The sequence below is a fragment of the Crinia signifera genome, chromosome 4 (genome assembly GCF_055691185.1).
Source record: "Crinia signifera chromosome 4, ASM5569118v1, whole genome shotgun sequence".
NCBI lineage: Eukaryota > Metazoa > Chordata > Amphibia > Anura > Myobatrachidae > Crinia > Crinia signifera.
The window spans coordinates 112,522,803-112,546,368 of record NC_139220.1 but is presented as its reverse complement, the minus strand read 5'-3'; the positions used below and the strand labels follow the sequence as shown (position 1 = coordinate 112,546,368).

At 41.6% G+C, this 23,566-nt stretch overlaps 1 long non-coding RNA gene across 1 annotated transcript in view; it reads left to right on the top strand.

The window, feature by feature from the left end:
* The first annotated feature begins 5,054 nt into the window (after window positions 1-5,054).
* The window catches only part of LOC146072401 (uncharacterized), a 57,634-nt gene continuing 39,122 nt past the window's right edge, over window positions 5,055-23,566 (top strand). Inside the window, exons 1-2 of the long non-coding RNA XR_014473110.1 lie at window positions 5,055-5,188; window positions 6,063-6,162. This is a non-coding gene — a long non-coding RNA (uncharacterized LOC146072401). The remainder of the gene's footprint in view (window positions 5,189-6,062; window positions 6,163-23,566) is intronic.

Genomic DNA, 23,566 nt, shown 5'->3' with positions numbered 1-23,566 from the left:
ACGTCACCCCCCCATTCTGAGGTGCTCGCTGTGGGGGTTTGCACATGCTCATTGGCACCTACTGTATGCACCTGCTCAAACTCCCCCAGAAACGGGGCCAAATTCGGACCTGTAGTTCTGAATCAGCCCCCCTGGGAAGTAGAGAAAGACATGCTTGTGAGAACTTAAAATCCAGTGATATGCTGAAATGGAACAACACCCGACTGCATCAGAAATGTAGACTGCCCACTGTGCCATTGTGAGTATGGACACATAGGGGTAAATTTACTAAAGATTCAAAAAAATAAGTTTATGTTGCCCATAGCAACCACTCATTCATTTCTCTTTTGCCTCCGAGAAAATAAAAGACAGTGGGCCAGATGTATCATGCTTCAAAAAGTGATGAAATGGAGAGTGATAAACAACAAGTCAATCAGCTCCTATATGCCATGTCACCGGCTGGTTTTGAAAAATGACAGGTAGGAACTGATTGGCTGGTTGTTTAGCACATCTGGCCCATAATCTCATTGGTTGCTATTGCCAACGTCACCTCTTCATACCTTTCAACTTTCAGAACAATGGTAACGGGACTTCCTAAATTTTGGGGGTGTGTCCTAGTGGCAAGGGGTGTGGCATTAAAATTTCATCATTCCCACAAGGCCACGCCCCCATTTTGCCACTGTGGGGGCATAGACAGCCCCTCTACCTGCAGGAATAGATGCTGTGCGGATGCGTACAGCGTCTATTCACTGCTGCCCAGTGGGTGGCAGCGGGGACTCGCAATTGCCCCAGGCGCCGTATACAGAAACCTCCCCAAAAAGCGGGCCATTACTGTGGAAAGCGGGACAGTTGGGAGGTATACTTGTTTTCATTTTAGTAAACCTGTAGAAGAGAATGGGCATTGCATGTGGTTGATTGCATGGAACTTGCCTTACAGTATGTCAGGAAGGACGAATGTCAATTTATAGAGAGTACACTATTGATTTTGTTTGAAATCTGGTTTCTCTGTATGCTGTTGTCAGTGAGTATAATGTTTCCTTCCCACTATTGTGCAACGAGATTGACTCCAAACAGTTTTGCTTTAGAACAAATTGGTGCTTTAAATCTAGTGGCCACATCACCAAAATCTCAGCACTGCCCACAGATCACGTTTTATCATAATCTAAATAGCATGGGGGTGATAACCTGTTATATGAGGTAATATGGTAATATGCGTTTAATCACATATTTTCTATTTATAGAAACCAGGGTTTTAATCATTAAAACAATATTTCTATCATCAATTACATTTATTTACAGATATCTTCTCAGGTTGGAACACTTCTGCCCATGTTAAGATTACCACCTTCAGGATCATATGAACTCTTGAAATTTTCCCCATAACATTTCTAAGAATTTAGAAAATGTTTTAAATGATATAGAACAGGATTCCCCAATTATCACAAAAATCTGAGTGAATCTGCAAGCATTACAGAAGATAGTTAATGCATTACTAAACTACTCCACAAGATGGCAGCAGCAGAATAGCAGCTGCTGAATGTACTACGGAGCAACTGCAGATTACACAATTGGAACAGAACAAAAGTAAAAAGAAGTGCGAGTTTTACCTCATGGGGAAAGCTCTGGGTTTAACGCCCAAACTTAAGGTGGCCATACACCTACAGATTTAGGGGGACATTTACCAAAATGGATTCGTAGAAAAAAGGTGTATTCGTAGAGAGAAATACACCTTTTTTTTACGAATTTGTATTTTCGGGATTTACAATCCCAAAAATACAACAATTCGTAGTCCTAAAGATGGAACATTCGTATTTGTAGTTACAAATACGAATGCCCTACACCATCGATAGGATACGACAGAAATCACCATTCAAAAGAATGGTGGTTTCTGATTTACTAAGCAGCCGTACTGACAATACGGCTGCTTAGTGGTGTGAAACACCCACGCAAATACGACAGGAAAATAGAACACCATTTTCCTGTTCTATTTGCGTTTTAGCCTGCACGGATCAGTCAGATCCGTGCAGGCTTCAGTGTAAAAAAATAGAAAAAATAAATAAATTAAAAAAAAAAACGGCGTGGGGTCCCCCCCACAGCCATAACCAGCACCAGGCTGAAGGAGCCGGGGCCGGTAATTAAAAATCAGGGAGCCCGACAAATAGGGGTTCCCCGATTTTTAACAACCAGCCCCAGGCTCCAGGTCCGGGGCTGGTTCCCAAAATACGGGGGACAAAATGAGTAGGGGTCCCCCGTATTTTAAGAACCAGCCCCAGGCACAACCAGCCGGCAGGGTAATGTCACAGCCGGGGGACACTTATAATATAAGGTCCCGCGGCCAAAACATTCTCCCTACCGACCAGTCAGCCTGGCCAGGGGCCCTGGGGGAGTGGGGACCCCCCCAATGAAGGGGTCCCCCCCCTCCAGGACTTACCTGACCAGGCTGAAGCCTGGTGCTGTCCTCGATGCCCCTGGGCGGTGGGCATCGAGCTGATAAATGTTGTAAAAAATAGATAAACCATTGTTTTTTACTGTGGCACTACAAGTGCCAGCAAGCCTCCCCAGCAAGCTGGGACTTGGAGAACCACAAGTCCCAGCCTGCTGGGCATTAAAGGGCCCGCTGGCACTTGTAGTTCTACAGTTAAAAAAATAGTGCACAAAACACACTGACACACTTTTAAAATAAAACTTTATTACACACAAAGCCCACACATACTAATACTTACCTATCTTCTCTCCGTAGGTAGCCCTGATGTCCTGTGTCGGCGTCTTCTGGTCCTGTGTCGTCTTCTTCCTCCATGTCGACGTCGCTGTCGGCGATGGTGTCCCCGTCCGGATCCGAAGAAATCCATTTGGGAAGCTGTGGAAGGAAACCATACTCACCTGTCCCAGCGCGACGTAGTCCAGGTAAGGGTCTTTGCAAAAAAATAAACCGAAAACCCCGAAACCAAACCGGACACGACGGAGACGCACGGTGTGTTTACATCGTGCGGCTCCGCCTCCCGAATGCCGCTATTGGCCGCCTTGCGGCCTAGCGGCCAATAGCGGCATTCGGGAGGCGGAGCCGCACGATGTAAACAAACACACCGTGCGTCTCCGTCGTGTCCGGTTTGGTTTCGGGGTTTTCGGTTTATTTTTTTGCAAAGACCCTTACCTGGACTACGTCGCGCTGGGACAGGTGAGTATGGTTTCCTTCCACAGCTTCCCAAATGGATTTCTTCGGATCCGGACGGGGACACCATCGCCGACAGCGACGTCGACATGGAGGAAGAAGACGACACAGGACCAGAAGACGCCGACACAGGACATCAGGGCTACCTACGGAGAGAAGATAGGTAAGTATTAGTATGTGTGGGCTTTGTGTGTAATAAAGTTTTATTTTAAAAGTGTGTCAGTGTGTTTTGTGCACTATTTTTTTAACTGTAGAACTACAAGTGCCAGCGGGCCCTTTAATGCCCAGCAGGCTGGGACTTGTGGTTCTCCAAGTCCCAGCTTGCTGGGGAGGCTTGCTGGCACTTGTAGTGCCACAGTAAAAAACAATGGTTTATCTATTTTTTACAACATTTATCAGCTCGATGCCCACCGCCCAGGGGCATCGAGGACAGCACCAGGCTTCAGCCTGGTCAGGTAAGTCCTGGAGGGGGGGGACCCCTTCATTGGGGGGGTCCCCACTCCCCCAGGGCCCCTGGCCAGGCTGACTGGTCGGTAGGGAGAATGTTTTGGCCGCGGGACCTTATATTATAAGTGTCCCCCGGCTGTGACATTACCCTGCCGGCTGGTTGTGCCTGGGGCTGGTTCTTAAAATACGGGGGACCCCTACTCATTTTGTCCCCCGTATTTTGGGAACCAGCCCCGGACCTGGAGCCTGGGGCTGGTTGTTAAAAATCGGGGAACCCCTATTTGTCGGGCTCCCTGATTTTTAATTACCGGCCCCGGCTCCTTCAGCCTGGTGCTGGTTATGGCTGTGGGGGGGACCCCACGCCGTTTTTTTTTTAAATTTATTTATTTTTCTATTTTTTTTTACACCTTGCAGCCTGCACGGATCTGACTTGATCCGTGCAGACTGCTAGAAATAATTCGTATTAGCGGCCGTATATACGGCCGCTAATACGAATCATTACACCATCGGAGGGTTACAAAGCAGTCGTATCTGACTGCTTTGTAAATCCCCCTCCGGAACACGACTTTGCATACGACTTAAACAGTCGTATGCAGTCGTAGGGAAACAACCAATACGAAAAACTAGGTTTTTCATATTGGTAAATTTCCCCCTTATTGTCATATCTGGCTGGTTGGAACAAAAATCTGGTAATTTCTGATTGACAGTTTGTCAGTTTTCCAGCATTTCCAAGCCAATGGTCAACTGTCATGTGCTCTCGTCCGTAACCAGGGCCGGCGCTACCCGCTCAGCACCTCCTGCAAAGCAGGTAGGCGCCGGCCCCGAGAGGCGCTCCCCCCTCCACCTTCCACTGACACTGCTGCTGCCGACTCAAGTGTCACTGTCGCAGCTGTAGGGGGCACCTGGCTCCGTGCACCGCTGCTCTCACTCCTCCACATGAGTGACAGCGGCCATGGCGTCACCCTCCTGTCTGCACACTATTTCCAACTCAGCACTGCAGCTCCTCAGTCAGGCACGCACGCTACACAGTGCAGCCTGCAGAGCGCCGAGCCTAGAACACAGAGGGGGAGCGCCAACATCATCAGAGTGTTCCCCCTCTGTGTCCTAGGCTCGGCGCTCTGCAGGCTGCACTGTGCTGTGTGCGTGCCTGACAGAAGCAGCCTGACTGAGGAGCCGCCGCGCCGAGTTTGAAACAGTGTGCAGGCAGGACTGGTGATGCTGTGCCACTGTGAGTACATCAGGCTTGCCTACCGGCTCCCGATATTTGTATGAGCCTCCCGCTGTCCTCCTGGTTTGTGGGACCCCTGTTGCAAGCCGCACACACTGCGCATGCGCACTTCTGCAACTAGTGGGGGTGGGACCCGCAGGGAATACATCACCACCGCGGGGTTGTGGATGGCCGGCTGAGCCCGTGATGTAGCTGCCAGCTGCTGCATGTTGACAGGAAGTCAGTCTGTGGCTGTACATCGGGAGAGCAGAGAGCTGTCAGCCTGGCCAGGGGTCAGGACTCTGCTACTTCCTGGAAGCTAGCCCCGCCCACCACTGACTGAGCTCCGTGAGGCCAGCAACAGCTTTGCAGCTCTTCTTCCTGCGGTGAGTGCTGTGTATCCTGGGGGAGTCAGGGGCTGTATATAATTTGTGTGACTGGGTGTAATACAGTGGTGTGTGTGCTGGGGCTGTATATTATGTGTGTATGGCTCTGTAATGTAATGTAATACAGTGATCTGTGTGCTGGGGCTGTATATAATGTGTGTGGAGGAGGGGGGCTCTGTAATGTAATACAGTGATGTGTGTGCTTGGGGCTGTATATAATGTGTGTGGGGGAGGGGGGGACTCTTATGTGTGTGTGCTGGGGGCTGTATATAATGTGTGTGGAGGAGGGGGGCTCTGTAATGTAATACAGTGATGTGTGTGGGGGGCTCTGTGTGTAATGTAATTCATTGATGCGTGTACTCAACTAGCTGGGGGGATTTGTATAATGTAATATAATAATGTGAGTATTGAATGTAATATGGGGCGGATGTATGTAATGTATCATAGTGGTGTGTATACGGGGTGTAATATGGGGGGATGTGTGTTATGTAATGGCAGTGTGTACTTGCTGTAGTATGGGGGGAGGGATCCTCTTGCAACCTGTGGAGAGACTCCCAGGCCAATGCAGAGTTTTCCGCTGCCCAGAAAGCCACATAATTCTACTGGATTAACCCACTGCCATCGCGAATATAGGTCATCTGTATGTTCCAGAGTCCCCACTGCCCTGGCCGGATAGAAAGAGGCCGGGCACTGCAGAGTTAGGAGTAGTGGAGGCCGTGCCTGGAAGCCGTACCCTTATTCTGGCACTGTGCCTGTAGCAGTTCCTCAAACTGCAGCAACAGGTGGGGGTCTCTCAGAGTGGGGATTCCGTGCCCATGAGCTCCCCTCCTCAAGCCAGCTCTACCAACTGTTCCACCTTTCTAATTTTATTTAGGTGTAAGAAAATCAGCTGAAGAATTCAAATTGGTGCAGCACAGGCCTCCTGGATCCTCAATGGTTATTGGTGTGTGCAGGGTGAGACTGGTCCCTCCAAGGTGAGCAGCCATCTTACTGCATACAGCAGCTGTCTAGGTTCCTCCCTCTTTCTCTCTCAGATTCTCCGCTATCCGTCTCACACTCTCCCTCTATCTCACACTCTCACACACACTCTCCTCTAACCCTCTCACACTCTCCTCCCTCTTTCTCACACCCACTGTTTCCCTCTCTTTCACACCGACACACTCGTTCTCAGATTCTCCTCTATCCCTCTCACACTGTCCCTTTATCTTACACCCACACTCTCTCTCACACACACAGTGAGGGAGTGTATGTGAGACACACGCTCTCTCCTAATCTCGCACATCCTCTCACACTCCCTCTCTCAATACTTTCTCCCTCCCTCTCACACTCATTCTCTCCCTCACATCCACTCTCTCCCTCTGTCTCACACTCTATCCCTCCTTCTCACACTCTCTCCCTGGCTCCCTCTCTCTCACACACACACATAGGCAGAAAAGTTTTCTTTCAAATGTTTAGTGCAGTGCTACAGTCAGCAACACCCACATCTGACCCAGGCCCAGAGTGTTCCACAGTTTTCTTCTGCCACTGCAGGACACACACCTTAGTGGCGATAGGTACACCCACAAGTGAAGTTAGACACGCTGGGCGGAGCATGACACACCCCCTCAGCGGCACAACGCATTTTTCGAGCATTCAAAATCTCCCTGAAACTAGTTTTCAAAAGTAGGCAAGTATGGAGTACATGTGTGGAGAAGTGAGAGAAGCAGAGGCAGCAATGGGTATGGTACTCAAAAATAAACAAAATGTATCTCAACAAAAAGGAGGGGGAAATAGCTAGGTACCTATACACAATGCTGTTGTCATTTTATGAAGCTGATACAGATATTACTGTACCTTTTCAGATTGTCTTTCAAGCAAGAAACTCTAGGTCACTACAATTCAGTAACAGTGGAGGGGGAGATAGCTAGGTACATATACAGGGCTGCCAAGAGAAATCCTGGGCCCCGGTACAACAACTTCCCAGGGCCCCCATGGGGGAAGGGGGGGTGAAACAGCAGTGCTATTTTTGTAGGAAAATAGGTTCAGGAACTGTGGGCGGGGGCAGAAAGTGGGCGGAGATGTGGGAGGAGCTACAAAAGGGGCGGGGCATTACATAAAAAAAAAGGAGAGAGAAAAAAAAAGAAAAACATAATTCCTCACTCCGTCACGCTTATTATACATATGCCCCACACTGTAACGCTTATTATACATATGCCCCACACTGTAACGCTTATTATACATATGCCCCACACTGTAACGCTTATTATACATATGCCCCACACTGTAACGCTTATTATACATATGCCCCACACTGTAACGCTTATTATACATATGCCCCACACTGTAACGCTTATTATACATATGCCACTCACAGAGATGCCCGTTATACATTTGCCACTCACAGAGAGGCCCGTTATACATATGCCCCACACCGTCAAGCCCATTATACATATGCCCCGCTCCGTAACAGTTATTATACATATGCCACACAGAGATGCCCATTATACATATGCCCCACACTGTAACGCTTATTATACATATGCCCCACACTGTAACGCTTATTATACATATGCCACTCACAGAGATGCCCGTTATACATTTGCCACTCACAGAGAGGCCCGTTATACATATGCCCCACACCGTGATGCCCATTATACATATGCCCCGCTCCGTAACAGTTATTATACATATGCCACACAGAGATGCCCATTATACATATGCCCCACACTGTAACGCTTATTATACATATGCCCCACACTGTAACGCTTATTATACATATGCCACTCACAGAGATGCCCGTTATACATTTGCCACTCACAGAGAGGCCCGTTATACATATGCCCCACACCGTGATGCCCATTATACATATGCCCCGCTCCGTAACAGTTATTATACATATGCCACACAGAGATGCCCATTATACATATGCCCCACACTGTAACGCTTATTATACATATGCCCCACACTGTAACGCTTATTATACATATGCCACTCACAGAGATGCCCGTTATACATTTGCCACTCACAGAGATGCCCGTTATACATATGCCACTCACAGAGATGCCCGTTATACATATGCCACTCACAGAGATGCCCGTTATACATATGCCCCACACCGTCAAGCCCATTATACATATGCCCCACACCGTGATGCCCATTATACATATGACCCACACCGTGATGCCCATTATACATATGCCCCACACCGTGATGCCCATTATACATATGCCCCACACCGTGATGCCCATTATACATATGCCCCACACCGTGATGCCCATTATACATATGCCACACACCGTGATGCCCATTATACATATGCCACACACCGTGATGCCCATTATACATATGCCCCGCTCCGTAACAGTTATTATACATATGCCACACAGAGATGCCCATTATACATATGCCACACAGAGATGCCCATTATACATATGCCACACAGAGATGCCCATTATACATATGCCACACACCGTGATGCCCATTGTGTACTTTTATTGATTAAGACCTGAGTGCCGTGGTCCCCTGTTTGCATATCCATTGGGACTCTGCTTATGCAGCGTCCTCTCTGAGGGCACCAGGCAAGAAGCCATCTATGAGGAGCTGAGTGCCGGCATCTATCCATTGTGTATATATATATATATATATATATATGCAATCTATAGTGCACAGTAGCGCTTCACTCAAATAGTGTTATGGGGATAATGTGACAAAAATATTTTACATAAATAAGTGATATATACAGTGAATTTTCAAAGTTATATAGAAAAACACTCCAGGATTTGTGCTGTGTCGCTAGAGGTCATCAAGGTATCCTAATTTCCATAGGACAGGGAAAGTTCATGTGTAGAGTGGTATAACCTCCGCGCCTTCAGTGTTTTTATTGTGACAGTTTATATTCTGACAATCCTTCTATAGCTCTTATATATGCGTACCAGAGGACAACTAAACAGTCGCCTGTAGCTTTTTCTTTATCTTGAAGGATCTCCCTCGTTCCTCTCTGTCCGTCTCAGATATACGTTCCAGACATGAGGGAAGTTTTTATGGGAAGTATATTAGTATTTGTCACAACTCATTTGATGATTATGTGACTTATTGTGAACAAATTATTATTAATATAAAGTGCTTGTGCTTAAAAGGATGATTTGGTGAGCAACGCCACCTAGTGGTTGTACTTAATTATCACATGCACTTAGTGATCACCTTGTGAAAAACGGATGCAAGAAAATGGTTTTAATTTAGAACTCACACTTTTAGAATATGTGTGTCCAGATGGTATTTCCTGTGGATATCCTCCAGGACCCTTAAAACCAAAAAATTCCCCCAGAGTGGGAAGAACTCATAGCATAATATTGTTTTTGTAAAAAAAGGATATTTATTTAAAACAATACAAATAGAATAAAAATCAGAGTAAAAATTATAGTGTGGGTGGACTCGTACATTGACAAAAAATATTCATTAGCTTATCTGGTTTATGATGCCAGCCTGGATGGAGAGGTGTTGACCCAACCGGTTTCGTCCCTTTATGTCATACAGTGGGACTTCATCAGGGGTTAGAGATGAGGTGACCAGGATGAATGGCAGTATAAATAGATTGCGGCAAAAAGCCTTAATTGACTGGCGTCCGGAAATGTGTGTTGCGCATGCGCGCGGTACCCGCGTTGTTATAGCAACATTCGGGACCTAGTTTCCAAAAAACATGTGCGAGTGCGCATGCGCGAGTACTCCGCGTTCTCGCGGTGGTGCTGTGTAGTTCATCCTCCATTTTGGATGTAGTTTCCCGATTGCCTGTGTTAACTGCGCATGTGTGTGTGCTTGCGATGACACATATGGTTCATCGCGCATGCGCAGTACCTGCAGGGATTCGGGAAGTAGGGGCGGGTTCTATGTAGTTTATACCTAGGCACTACTGGACCAATAGGAATCATAAGAAACATTCTACTATTTGGCTTACACGGGCATATTCCGGATACATCTTGTGAATGGAGTAAGAGATTACATGCTGTAACTCTCCACCTTCACTTGTATATAATATATACATTTGTACACAGTGACACATAAGATTCTTTACACGATAGCAGTAGCAATGGCAATGTTGTCTTATATTCAGGACAGAATGCTTTTATGACGTCACCCAGAAGTACCGCTCAGTGTGGATCCACTGTAGCAGGGAACTGGATGACAGCATATATTCAAGGTTCCCTTATAGAGCAATTAATGATCTATTTACCATTTTCATATACAGAGATTGCTGCATAGATCATATCCATACCTATCAAATTAAAACTTACTAAAATCACAATGTGCATATATATCCACATAAGGATATATGTATAAAAAGATATGCACATAGAGAATACAGGATATACAGATGTGATATGGGTGCGCAAATATAAAAACCAGCCTATTAAAAGTATTGTTTATCCATTTATAATATTAAGGTGAGGAGTGTTCGTTCAGATGAAAGGTGCTATCTCATATGAGTCATTTAAACCAAAAGGGGTTAGGGTATTTAGGGAATATATCCAGAACATTTCCCTTTGGGATAATTTCTTATCCCTATCACCTCCCCTTTCCCCCAGAGTGACGTGTTCTATGCCCTTAAAAGAAATATGGTCAGGGTTGGATTTGTGTAGGTTTAGGAAGTGCTTCGGAACAGAGTGATTTTCCATTTTATTTTTGATGGCCCTAATATGCTCTTGTATCCTTATTTTAAGTGGTCTCTTGGTCTTACCAATGTATTTATATCCACAAGTGCACTCCAAACAATAAATTACATATGTGGTGAGACAGTTTATTTTCTGTTTTATTTTATGGTTCACTGTTGAATCATGGTTAGTGACCTGTTTTCCATCCTTATGTGCATATTTGCAGATGCAGCATTGGTTGCACCTAAAGAAACCTGTGGTGCTTAGCCAAGAGTTGGTAGGGTTACTGGATGGATGTTTTAATAGGCTTGGTGCTAGAATCTCCTTCAGGTTTCTAGCTTTTTTAAAAATAATGTTAGGTTGTTGAGGCAAGGTATCTTTTAGAATGGGATCCAGTTTTAGGATTCCCCAGTGCTTTTTTAAGGTTTTTCTTAGTTTGGTTTCTCCCGAATTGTAGGTGGTGATAAAATTGGCGTGTTGATTTTCCTCCTTCTCCTTGTTTTTATATATAAGGAGGTCCTCCCTGTTTTGCTCCTTGGCTCTAGTTTTAGCTTGTTCCACCAAGGGTGTGGGGTAACCTCTTTCTATAAATCGGGATGAATAAGTTTCTAATTGTTGGTCGAAATCTTCATTGTTATTACAATTTCGCCTAAGCCTGCAGAACTGGGAATAAGGGATATTCGTTTTCCAACTCTTAAGGTGTCCGCTTTGATAGTGCAAATAGCTGTTTTTATCGACTTCTTTAATGTAGTTTTTGGTGCTAATAGTTCCATTGTTAGACATCAGGACTAAATCCAGGTATTCAATTTCCTTACTTTGGATATTGAATGTAAATGATAGATTGTAATCATTAGTACTAATGTTTTCAAAAAAGACTTTAAAGGATGTTATGTCCCCTTTCCATATCAGTAAGATGTCGTCAATGTACCTTCTGTACATGACAATATTGGCGGCCAGAACATTACCATAAATATGTTTTTTCTCCCAACTACCCATGTGCAAATTCGCAAAACTTGGGGCAAAAACTGTCCCCATGGCGGTCCCGCAGACCTGCAAATAAAATTCGTCTAAGAACTTAAAATAATTATGTTTAAGAATAAAATTCATCAAAAGGCAGATAAAATCTTTGTGTCCTTCCTTTAGGTCTGGATCATTCATTAAAAATTCCTTACATGAATCTATTCCCTTTTGGTGCACTATGGATGTGTAAAGTGACTGTACGTCAATAGTAACCCAGAGAAAGTCATCCTGCCATGTGTAGTTTTTCAAACTTTGTAAGACTGCTGTAGTGTCTTTTGTAAAGGAGTCTAGACTTAAGACATATTTTTGTAAGAATATCTCCACATATTCTGAGATATGTGATGTTACAGAGTCTATTCCCGCAACGATGGGGCGGCCTGGTGGTTTGTCTAACTTCTTATGGATTTTAGGGAGGAAATAAAATATAGGAATTACTGGATTGTTGATGATCATATATTGGTATTCATCTTTGTTTATAAAACCTAGTTTAAGACCATCCAGAAGGATGGTACGGAGATCCGATACAAATTCTTCAGTTGGATCATTTCCCAGTTTCCTATAGAAATGCATGTCATTCAGAAGTCGATTGGCTTCGTCTTCATAATCCTCTCTATTCATTATTACCAGGCCGCCCCCCTTATCAGCAGGTTTTAAAACTATGGATGTGTCGTCTTTTAGTTTTTTTAGGGCATTTTTCTCAAAATTTGTTAAATTGTCTTTTGAACTTGTATTTAAATCTTGGCCTAGATCTTTTTTGACCAGTTCATAAAATAAGTCAATTTGACTACTTCTGGATTCTATGGGATAGTATTTTGATTTGTTTTTTAGTCCTGATTTGTTCTCTTTGGTTTCATTTCCTGTTTCTATCCTTGTTTCAAAGTTTTTTATCAAAGCTGTGTCTTTTCTAAGGAAGTGCCTTTGAAGCGTGAGTTTGCGAATATATTTATTCAGATCTATAAAGAGTTGGAATTTATTTTGTTTTGCCGTTGGTGCAAATGAAAGTCCTTTACTAAGGACTGATATTTCTGAGTTGGTTAGGGATCTACTTGATAGGTTAAAGATACCATTCTCTTTCTGTGTATTTAGTGGCGGTTTCTTTTTCTCTGATTTTGGTCTTCCTGCTCTTCTTCCTCTTCTTCTCTTACTGTTCTTTTTAAGGGAGAGGCTATATATACATTTTCTTTTATTGTGTTCCGCCTGTATCTGTCTCTCCAGTGCGGGGTGCCTGGTGATAAAAAATCGCTGTCACTTTCTGAGTTGAGGCGATTTAGTGTTGTATACCTGTTTTTAACGGATAGATCTCTTTGTCTAGGTGTGACGTTTTTTCTATGATTTTGCCTCTGTGGTTTGAAGGGGATTGTTTCCCATCCCTCTTCATACTGTGATTGATTAGGTCGATCTATGAAATAGTTTCTATGTGTCCTAGGTTTAATGGTGTTTCTATTCCAGTTTTTTATTTTGTTATTTTGATAATCCTGTTTATCTCTGAGAAATTTCTTCTCCTTTCTTTGAATCACCTCTTTCTCTATCCTCTCCATCTTTTTTATTAGCACTGTTTCATTAATCTTAAAATCCTCACTAGTTTTTAGGGGTTCTAAAGCAACCTCTCTTTCTTTCAATTCAGCCTCTATTTTAATCAGCTCTTTCTTCTTTTCTGAAATGATGAGCTGCATCAATTTCATTGAGCAGTCATGCAGGATTTTATCCCAATTTGCTACAAATTCGTCATTGTTTTGGCCAAATGTGGGATTTTTGGATACTCTGAGGCCTCTAGGTATCCTATTGACTTTTACATATTGTTCTAACCCTGCAATATCCCACCAGACTTTTGTTTCTTTTATCAATTGTTTTTCTAAGTCCCAAAACATATTGTCCAGGTCATTGTTTATGGTGCTAGGGTTAGTGGTTTGTTCGTCATTAAAGATTTTTTGGCACATCTGGGATCTAGTTCCCCCCAGATTAGACCTAAAACAACTCATAGTTTACACTTAAGTGGAGCAGCTCTATGCCAAGTGGAAAAAGGTAAGGTATGCAATCTATAGTGCACAGTAGCGCTTCACTCAAATAGTGTTATGGGGATAATGTGACAAAAATATTTTACATAAATAAGTGATATATACAGTGAATTTTCAAAGTTATATAGAAAAACACTCCAGGATTTGTGCTGTGTCGCTAGAGGTCATCAAGGTATCCTAATTTCCATAGGACAGGGAAAGTTCATGTGTAGAGTGGTATAACCTCCGCGCCTTCAGTGTTTTTATTGTGACAGTTTATATTCTGACAATCCTTCTATAGCTCTTATATATGCGTACCAGAGGACAACTAAACAGTCGCCTGTAGCTTTTTCTTTATCTTGAAGGATCTCCCTCGTTCCTCTCTGTCCGTCTCAGATATACGTTCCAGACATGAGGGAAGTTTTTATGGGAAGTATATTAGTATTTGTCACAACTCATTTGATGATTATGTGACTTATTGTGAACAAATTATTGTTAATATAAAGTGCTTGTGCTTAAAAGGATGATTTGGTGAGCAACGCCACCTAGTGGTTGTACTTAATTATCACATGCACTTAGTGATCACCTTGTGAAAAACGGATGCAAGAAAATGGTTTTAATTTAGAACTCACACTTTTAGAATATGTGTGTCCAGATGGTATTTCCTGTGGATATCCTCCAGGACCCTTAAAACCAAAAAATTCCCCCAGAGTGGGAAGAACTCATAGCATAATATTGTTTTTGTAAAAAAAGGATATTTATTTAAAACAATACAAATAGAATAAAAATCAGAGTAAAAATTATAGTGTGGGTGGACTCGTACATTGACAAAAAATATTCATTAGCTTATCTGGTTTATGATGCCAGCCTGGATGGAGAGTTGTTGACCCAACCGGTTTCGTCCCTTTATGTCATACAGTGGGACTTCATCAGGGGTTAGAGATGAGGTGACCAGGATGAATGGCAGTATAAATAGATTGCGGCAAAAAGCCTTAATTGACTGGCGTCCGGAAATGTGTGTTGCGCATGCGCGCGGTACCCGCGTTGTTATAGCAACATTCGGGACCTAGTTTCCAAAAAACATGTGCGAGTGCGCATGCGCGAGTACTCCGCGTTCTTGCGGTGGTGCTGTGTAGTTCATCCTCCATTTTGGATGTAGTTTCCCGATTGCCTGTGTTAACTGCGCATGTGTGTGTGCTTGCGATGACACATATGGTTCATCGCGCATGCGCAGTACCTGCAGGGATTCGGGAAGTAGGGGCGGGTTCTATGTAGTTTATACCTAGGCACTACTGGACCAATAGGAATCATAAGAAACATTCTTGGAGATATTCTTACAAAAATATGTCTTAAGTCTAGACTCCTTTACAAAAGACACTACAGCAGTCTTACAAAGTTTGAAAAACTACACATGGCAGGATGACTTTCTCTGGGTTACTATTGACGTACAGTCACTTTACACATCCATAGTGCACCAAAAGGGAATAGATTCATGTAAGGAATTTTTAATGAATGATCCAGACCTAAAGGAAGGACACAAAGATTTTATCTGCCTTTTGATGAATTTTATTCTTAAACATAATTATTTTAAGTTCTTAGACGAATTTTATTTGCAGGTCTGCGGGACCGCCATGGGGACAGTTTTTGCCCCAAGTTTTGCGAATTTGCACATGGGTAGTTGGGAGAAAAAACATATTTATGGTAATGTTCTGGCCGCCAATATTGTCATGTACAGAAGGTACATTGACGACATCTTACTGATATGGAAAGGGGACATAACATCCTTTAAAGTCTTTTTTGAAAACATTAGTACTAATGATTACAATCTATCATTTACATTCAATATCCAAAGTAAGGAAATTGAATACCTGGATTTAGTCCTGATGTCTAACAATGGAACTATTAGCACCAAAAACTACATTAAAGAAGTCGATAAAAACAGCTATTTGCACTATCAAAGCGGACACCTTAAGAGTTGGAAAACGAATATCCCTTATTCCCAGTTCTGCAGGCTTAGGCGAAATTGTAATAACAATGAAGATTTCAACCAACAATTAGAAACTTATTCATCCCGATTTATAGAAAGAGGTTACCCCACACCCTTGGTGGAACAAGCTAAAACTAGAGCCAAGGAGCAAAACAGGGAGGACCTCCTTATATATAAAAACAAGGAGAAGGAGGAAAATCAACACGCCAATTTTATCACCACCTACAATTCGGGAGAAACCAAACTAAGAAAAACCTTAAAAAAGCACTGGGGAATCCTAAAACTGGATCCCATTCTAAAAGATACCTTGCCTCAACAACCTAACATTATTTTTAAAAAAGCTAGAAACCTGAAGGAGATTCTAGCACCAAGCCTATTAAAACATCCATCCAGTAACCCTACCAACTCTTGGCTAAGCACCACAGGTTTCTTTAGGTGCAACCAATGCTGCATCTGCAAATATGCACATAAGGATGGAAAACAGGTCACTAACCATGATTCAACAGTGAACCATAAAATAAAACAGAAAATAAACTGTCTCACCACATATGTAATTTATTGTTTGGAGTGCACTTGTGGATATAAATACATTGGTAAGACCAAGAGACCACTTAAAATAAGGATACAAGAGCATATTAGGGCCATCAAAAATAAAATGGAAAATCACTCTGTTCCGAAGCACTTCCTAAACCTACACAAATCCAACCCTGACCATATTTCTTTTAAGGGCATAGAACACGTCACTCTGGGGGAAAGGGGAGGTGATAGGGATAAGAAATTATCCCAAAGGGAAATGTTCTGGATATATTCCCTAAATACCCTAACCCCTTTTGGTTTAAATGACTCATATGAGATAGCACCTTTCATCTGAACGAACACTCCTCACCTTAATATTATAAATGGATAAACAATACTTTTAATAGGCTGGTTTTTATATTTGCGCACCCATATCACATCTGTATATCCTGTATTCTCTATGTGCATATCTTTTTATACATATATCCTTATGTGGATATATATGCACATTGTGATTTTAGTAAGTTTTAATTTGATAGGTATGGATATGATCTATGCAGCAATCTCTGTATATGAAAATGGTAAATAGATCATTAATTGCTCTATAAGGGAACCTTGAATATATGCTGTCATCCAGTTCCCTGCTACAGTGGATCCACACTGAGCGGTACTTCTGGGTGACGTCATAAAAGCATTCTGTCCTGAATATAAGACAACATTGCCATTGCTACTGCTATCGTGTAAAGAATCTTATGTGTCACTGTGTACAAATGTATATATTATATACAAGTGAAGGTGGAGAGTTACAGCATGTAATCTCTTACTCCATTCACAAGATGTATCCGGAATATGCCCGTGTAAGCCAAATAGTAGAATGTTTCTTATGATTCCTATTGGTCCAGTAGTGCCTAGGTATAAACTACATAGAACCCGCCCCTACTTCCCGAATCCCTGCAGGTACTGCGCATGCGCGATGAACCATATGTGTCATCGCAAGCACACACACATGCGCAGTTAACACAGGCAATCGGGAAACTACATCCAAAATGGAGGATGAACTACACAGCACCACCGCGAGAACGCGGAGTACTCGCGCATGCGCACTCGCACATGTTTTTTGGAAACTAGGTCCCGAATGTTGCTATAACAACGCGGGTACCGCGCGCATGCGCAACACACATTTCCGGACGCCAGTCAATTAAGGCTTTTTGCCGCAATCTATTTATACTGCCATTCATCCTGGTCACCTCATCTCTAACCCCTGATGAAGTCCCACTGTATGACATAAAGGGACGAAACCGGTTGGGTCAACACCTCTCCATCCAGGCTGGCATCATAAACCAGATAAGCTAATGAATATTTTTTGTCAATGTACGAGTCCACCCACACTATAATTTTTACTCTGATTTTTATTCTATTTGTATTGTTTTAAATAAATATCCTTTTTTTACAAAAACAATATTATGCTATGAGTTCTTCCCACTCTGGGGGAATTTTTTGGTTTTAAGGGTCCTGGAGGATATCCACAGGAAATACCATCTGGACACACATATTCTAAAAGTGTGAGTTCTAAATTAAAACCATTTTCTTGCATCCGTTTTTCACAAGGTGATCACTAAGTGCATGTGATAATTAAGTACAACCACTAGGTGGCGTTGCTCACCAAATCATCCTTTTAAGCACAAGCACTTTATATTAATAATAATTTGTTCACAATAAGTCACATAATCATCAAATGAGTTGTGACAAATACTAATATACTTCCCATAAAAACTTCCCTCATGTCTGGAACGTATATCTGAGACGGACAGAGAGGAACGAGGGAGATCCTTCAAGATAAAGAAAAAGCTACAGGCGACTGTTTAGTTGTCCTCTGGTACGCATATATAAGAGCTATAGAAGGATTGTCAGAATATAAACTGTCACAATAAAAACACTGAAGGCGCGGAGGTTATACCACTCTACACATGAACTTTCCCTGTCCTATGGAAATTAGGATACCTTGATGACCTCTAGCGACACAGCACAAATCCTGGAGTGTTTTTCTATATAACTTTGAAAATTCACTGTATATATCACTTATTTATGTAAAATATTTTTGTCACATTATCCCCATAACACTATTTGAGTGAAGCGCTACTGTGCACTATAGATTGCATACCTTACCTTTTTCCACTTGGCATAGAGCTGCTCCACTTAAGTGTAAACTATGAGTTGTTTTAGGTCTAATCTGGGGGGAACTAGATCCCAGATGTGCCAAAAAATCTTTAATGACGAACAAACCACTAACCCTAGCACCATAAACAATGACCTGGACAATATGTTTTGGGACTTAGAAAAACAATTGATAAAAGAAACAAAAGTCTGGTGGGATATTGCAGGGTTAGAACAATATGTAAAAGTCAATAGGATACCTAGAGGCCTCAGAGTATCCAAAAATCCCACATTTGGCCAAAACAATGACGAATTTGTAGCAAATTGGGATAAAATCCTGCATGACTGCTCAATGAAATTGATGCAGCTCATCATTTCAGAAAAGAAGAAAGAGCTGATTAAAATAGAGGCTGAATTGAAAGAAAGAGAGGTTGCTTTAGAACCCCTAAAAACTAGTGAGGATTTTAAGATTAATGAAACAGTGCTAATAAAAAAGATGGAGAGGATAGAGAAAGAGGTGATTCAAAGAAAGGAGAAGAAATTTCTCAGAGATAAACAGGATTATCAAAATAACAAAATAAAAAACTGGAATAGAAACACCATTAAACCTAGGACACATAGAAACTATTTCATAGATCGACCTAATCAATCACAGTATGAAGAGGGATGGGAAACAATCCCCTTCAAACCACAGAGGCAAAATCATAGAAAAAACGTCACACCTAGACAAAGAGATCTATCCGTTAAAAACAGGTATACAACACTAAATCGCCTCAACTCAGAAAGTGACAGCGATTTTTTATCACCAGGCACCCCGCACTGGAGAGACAGATACAGGCGGAACACAATAAAAGAAAATGTATATATAGCCTCTCCCTTAAAAAGAACAGTAAGAGAAGAAGAGGAAGAAGAGCAGGAAGACCAAAATCAGAGAAAAAGAAACCGCCACTAAATACACAGAAAGAGAATGGTATCTTTAACCTATCAAGTAGATCCCTAACCAACTCAGAAATATCAGTCCTTAGTAAAGGACTTTCATTTGCACCAACGGCAAAACAAAATAAATTCCAACTCTTTATAGATCTGAATAAATATATTCGCAAACTCACGCTTCAAAGGCACTTCCTTAGAAAAGACACAGCTTTGATAAAAAACTTTGAAACAAGGATAGAAACAGGAAATGAAACCAAAGAGAACAAATCAGGACTAAAAAACAAATCAAAATACTATCCCATAGAATCCAGAAGTAGTCAAATTGACTTATTTTATGAACTGGTCAAAAAAGATCTAGGCCAAGATTTAAATACAAGTTCAAAAGACAATTTAACAAATTTTGAGAAAAATGCCCTAAAAAAACTAAAAGACGACACATCCATAGTTTTAAAACCTGCTGATAAGGGGGGCGGCCTGGTAATAATGAATAGAGAGGATTATGAAGACGAAGCCAATCGACTTCTGAATGACATGCATTTCTATAGGAAACTGGGAAATGATCCAACTGAAGAATTTGTATCGGATCTCCGTACCATCCTTCTGGATGGTCTTAAACTAGGTTTTATAAACAAAGATGAATACCAATATATGATCATCAACAATCCAGTAATTCCTATATTTTATTTCCTCCCTAAAATCCATAAGAAGTTAGACAAACCACCAGGCCGCCCCATCGTTGCGGGAATAGACTCTGTAACATCACATATCTCAGAATATGTGGAGATATTCTTACAAAAATATGTCTTAAGTCTAGACTCCTTTACAAAAGACACTACAGCAGTCTTACAAAGTTTGAAAAACTACACATGGCAGGATGACTTTCTCTGGGTTACTATTGACGTACAGTCACTTTACACATCCATAGTGCACCAAAAGGGAATAGATTCATGTAAGGAATTTTTAATGAATGATCCAGACCTAAAGGAAGGACACAAAGATTTTATCTGCCTTTTGATGAATTTTATTCTTAAACATAATTATTTTAAGTTCTTAGACGAATTTTATTTGCAGGTCTGCGGGACCGCCATGGGGACAGTTTTTGCCCCAAGTTTTGCGAATTTGCACATGGGTAGTTGGGAGAAAAAACATATTTATGGTAATGTTCTGGCCGCCAATATTGTCATGTACAGAAGGTACATTGACGACATCTTACTGATATGGAAAGGGGACATAACATCCTTTAAAGTCTTTTTTGAAAACATTAGTACTAATGATTACAATCTATCATTTACATTCAATATCCAAAGTAAGGAAATTGAATACCTGGATTTAGTCCTGATGTCTAACAATGGAACTATTAGCACCAAAAACTACATTAAAGAAGTCGATAAAAACAGCTATTTGCACTATCAAAGCGGACACCTTAAGAGTTGGAAAACGAATATCCCTTATTCCCAGTTCTGCAGGCTTAGGCGAAATTGTAATAACAATGAAGATTTCGACCAACAATTAGAAACTTATTCATCCCGATTTATAGAAAGAGGTTACCCCACACCCTTGGTGGAACAAGCTAAAACTAGAGCCAAGGAGCAAAACAGGGAGGACCTCCTTATATATAAAAACAAGGAGAAGGAGGAAAATCAACACGCCAATTTTATCACCACCTACAATTCGGGAGAAACCAAACTAAGAAAAACCTTAAAAAAGCACTGGGGAATCCTAAAACTGGATCCCATTCTAAAAGATACCTTGCCTCAACAACCTAACATTATTTTTAAAAAAGCTAGAAACCTGAAGGAGATTCTAGCACCAAGCCTATTAAAACATCCATCCAGTAACCCTACCAACTCTTGGCTAAGCACCACAGGTTTCTTTAGGTGCAACCAATGCTGCATCTGCAAATATGCACATAAGGATGGAAAACAGGTCACTAACCATGATTCAACAGTGAACCATAAAATAAAACAGAAAATAAACTGTCTCACCACATATGTAATTTATTGTTTGGAGTGCACTTGTGGATATAAATACATTGGTAAGACCAAGAGACCACTTAAAATAAGGATACAAGAGCATATTAGGGCCATCAAAAATAAAATGGAAAATCACTCTGTTCCGAAGCACTTCCTAAACCTACACAAATCCAACCCTGACCATATTTCTTTTAAGGGCATAGAACACGTCACTCTGGGGGAAAGGGGAGGTGATAGGGATAAGAAATTATCCCAAAGGGAAATGTTCTGGATATATTCCCTAAATACCCTAACCCCTTTTGGTTTAAATGACTCATATGAGATAGCACCTTTCATCTGAACGAACACTCCTCACCTTAATATTATAAATGGATAAACAATACTTTTAATAGGCTGGTTTTTATATTTGCGCACCCATATCACATCTGTATATCCTGTATTCTCTATGTGCATATCTTTTTATACATATATCCTTATGTGGATATATATGCACATTGTGATTTTAGTAAGTTTTAATTTGATAGGTATGGATATGATCTATGCAGCAATCTCTGTATATGAAAATGGTAAATAGATCATTAATTGCTCTATAAGGGAACCTTGAATATATGCTGTCATCCAGTTCCCTGCTACAGTGGATCCACACTGAGCGGTACTTCTGGGTGACGTCATAAAAGCATTCTGTCCAGAATATAAGACAACATTGCCATTGCTACTGCTATCGTGTAAAGAATCTTATGTGTCACTGTGTACAAATGTATATATTATATACAAGTGAAGGTGGAGAGTTACAGCATGTAATCTCTTACTCCATTCACAAGATGTATCCGGAATATGCCCGTGTAAGCCAAATAGTAGAATGTTTCTTATGATTCCTATTGGTCCAGTAGTGCCTAGGTATAAACTACATAGAACCCGCCCCTACTTCCCGAATCCCTGCAGGTACTGCGCATGCGCGATGAACCATATGTGTCATCGCAAGCACACACACATGCGCAGTTAACACAGGCAATCGGGAAACTACATCCAAAATGGAGGATGAACTACACAGCACCACCGCGAGAACGCGGAGTACTCGCGCATGCGCACTCGCACATGTTTTTTGGAAACTAGGTCCCGAATGTTGCTATAACAACGCGGGTACCGCGCGCATGCGCAACACACATTTCCGGACGCCAGTCAATTAAGGCTTTTTGCCGCAATCTATTTATACTGCCATTCATCCTGGTCACCTCATCTCTAACCCCTGATGAAGTCCCACTGTATGACATAAAGGGACGAAACCGGTTGGGTCAACACCTCTCCATCCAGGCTGGCATCATAAACCAGATAAGCTAATGAATATTTTTTGTCAATGTACGAGTCCACCCACACTATAATTTTTACTCTGATTTTTATTCTATTTGTATTGTTTTAAATAAATATCCTTTTTTTACAAAAACAATATTATGCTATGAGTTCTTCCCACTCTGGGGGAATTTTTTGGTTTTAAGGGTCCTGGAGGATATCCACAGGAAATACCATCTGGACACACATATTCTAAAAGTGTGAGTTCTAAATTAAAACCATTTTCTTGCATCCGTTTTTCACAAGGTGATCACTAAGTGCATGTGATAATTAAGTACAACCACTAGGTGGCGTTGCTCACCAAATCATCCTTTTAAGCACAAGCACTTTATATTAATAATAATTTGTTCACAATAAGTCACATAATCATCAAATGAGTTGTGACAAATACTAATATACTTCCCATAAAAACTTCCCTCATGTCTGGAACGTATATCTGAGACGGACAGAGAGGAACGAGGGAGATCCTTCAAGATAAAGAAAAAGCTACAGGCGACTGTTTAGTTGTCCTCTGGTACGCATATATAAGAGCTATAGAAGGATTGTCAGAATATAAACTGTCACAATAAAAACACTGAAGGCGCGGAGGTTATACCACTCTACACATATATATATATATCTATATATATATATATAGATTATATATATATATATAGATTATATATATATATATATAATCTATATATATATATATATATATATATATATATATATATATATACACACACAAATACATCATAGATATTAAGCCTGGCAGAGGAGAGGAGACAAGTGTACTTACTACTTGCAGCGTTTTTAGACTGGGTGCACAGGGTGTTTTCTGTGTCAGT